Below are 2452 nucleotides of genomic sequence, written 5' to 3'. Positions count from 1 at the left end.
TCCCATGGGTGGTGGCGGTGAGCAGAAAGGGGGCTGCCGCCTCAAGACACCCCTCAAATTAAGGCCTAATCAGTTAGCCCCAGGAGCAGACCTACAGCTCCCAGACAGACAGACACCCCCCAGACCCACAGCAACCTCACCCCCCTCCCTCACAGCCCCAAGTGTAGCCTCGTCCCTGGGAGGACCCCTACCCCCCAGCCCCATCCATCCATCCTTACTGTGAAGGAAAACAGGTCCAGCTCTGGTTAGAGAAAAGTGTTGCTTCTTCCTGTTTCTCACTTATCCACTGCCTGTCTAGTCTGTCTGGCCCTTCACCTACACAACAACAATGTCATGACAACAACGTCATGACAACAACGTCATGACAACAACGTCATGACTACAACGTCAGCAACACTAGGCAACATGTTTGTGTTTTGGCCGTTAGCTCTTCTAGAGGCTCCGACTGCCGTCTTTTAATTGTAAAGAGGCAAACAGCAGCTTTCTTGACCGACGGCGTCCCCCTCCTGCTTTAACGCGTCTTCGCTTTAGAGGCATGACTGTGAGGGAGCCGTCATGGCATCACGTTTCTCCACTGAAAGCCTCGGGGACATATCACCACGTTTTAAACATCGGATCCCTCCTCCGGCCGGCAGCGGTCAGCTCAGAGTTTTCATCAAATCTCGGTGCCAGAAAACCGATCCACAGGCGTCTGATGGCTGCCGCCAACTTCAGCCTCACTTCAAGACCTTTTCCCTGGTTTTGCTGATCTAGATGGTTTTCCACTCAAGTTTGATTTGAGTAATCTCATGTCTGAGATTTCTCCCTGTTTTGGCCCTGACACTAGAAGTCAAAGGTCAGTTGTGATTGTAAGGTCGTGACCACAGCAGAACTTACATTTCCTGTACAAATTTCAAGTATGAACCATTTTGATAAAAACAATGGAAAAAAGGTTTGAGGAATTCAATTCAATTCAATTAAAAAGACTTCATTAGTCTCCAAGGGGAAAGAACATAAAGCAGGATAGGTATAAAACATGCAATGTAAGTGTAAACAGTGTAAACATAAACAATAAGCATAAATAATATATTTATAACATAAATATAAATACAATGTTTATGTTAAATATTAATTCAAAACCTAGTTACTTCAGAACCAAGTGAGTTAGTTCAAAATCCAGTTAGTACAAGACCTAGTTAGTCTAGAACCTAATTATAAAGTTAGTCAGGAAGTTAGTAAGCAAAGCACATTTGGATTATTGTTATTGTTATTGTTATTGTTATTGTTATTATTATTATTATTATTATTATTATTATTATTATTATTATTATGAGTCTGAGTGTGAAAAATAAACACAAAAACAACAACAACAACAACACAACAAACATTACGGGGACGTATGACCAGGTTAGATGACATCACACATGGAAGTGACCCTCAGATGCCTCACACAAGCCAAGTGACTGAGCAGTGTGTGTGTGTGTGTGTGTGTGTGTGTGTGTGTGTGTGTGTGTGTGTGTGTGTGTGTGTATGTGTGTCAGAGGAAGTGCACGCTAGTTGATGCAGTGTGCGCTATGTTAACCCTGTCCAAGGGCAGCGCAACAATAACAAACAGTGATCAGAGCAGTGAGCTGACCTCTGACCCCCACCCCTCCACAGAGGAGCGGACCATTAGCGGCTGACAGCGTCTACTCGTTCAGACGGTCCCTCACCGCTGGCTTTAATCATTCGCCCCCACATCACACAGCTACAGCTTCCTCATTGGTCTTTGACAGTCAATGATTGACATTTGAATGGATTGGCTCTGCCTCTGCGGGGGGGGACGTGTAAAGTGAAACCATCCGCTGTCTCGCATCCCTGTTTACCCAGAAGGCTGTGTGCCTGTCTGTGTTCAGTAGGGAAGAGCTGAGAGGACGTTTGGAGATTTAACGCTGACGTCAAGAACAACACCATTCAAAAGGCTTGGGGAACCACAATCCTTCATGGTAGGGTCTGTGTGTGTGTGTGTGTGCGTATGTGTGTGTGTGTGTGTGTGTGTGTGTGTGTGTGTGTGTGTGTGTGTGTGTGTGTGTGTGTGTGTGTGTGATGCTGCATTTCTAGGAAAGAACCAAACATGGACGAAGGAGAACACTTCTGCTGGACTGTGTTCTCGTGGTTTCTCTCCAGGATGAGTTGGTCTTCGTTGAGACGGTAGTCTTTGATGGATCCTGGTCTGCCTGGTCCACAGTGTGGTCAGTGATGTCACAGAACTCAGGTAGGGGCCACACTGAGCAGCAGCTCAGTGTGGCCCCTGGCCGTTTGGACCAGCGTCTCTCTGGAGGCCCCTGAACACTGAACACACTTCCAAACCTCATTACAGACCTCCGCTGTCTTGGAACTCAGGGCCGATCACATTCTCCGTTTCCCACCCTCTGCCATTCTTTTCAAATGAGAGTTGAGGGTTTTTTTTTTAAGTGTTTATGTTATCATTTGT

The sequence above is a fragment of the Antennarius striatus genome, chromosome 12 (assembly GCF_040054535.1).
Source record: "Antennarius striatus isolate MH-2024 chromosome 12, ASM4005453v1, whole genome shotgun sequence".
Classification (NCBI taxonomy): domain Eukaryota; kingdom Metazoa; phylum Chordata; class Actinopteri; order Lophiiformes; family Antennariidae; genus Antennarius; species Antennarius striatus.
Note: the sequence above shows the minus strand (reverse complement) of the source record.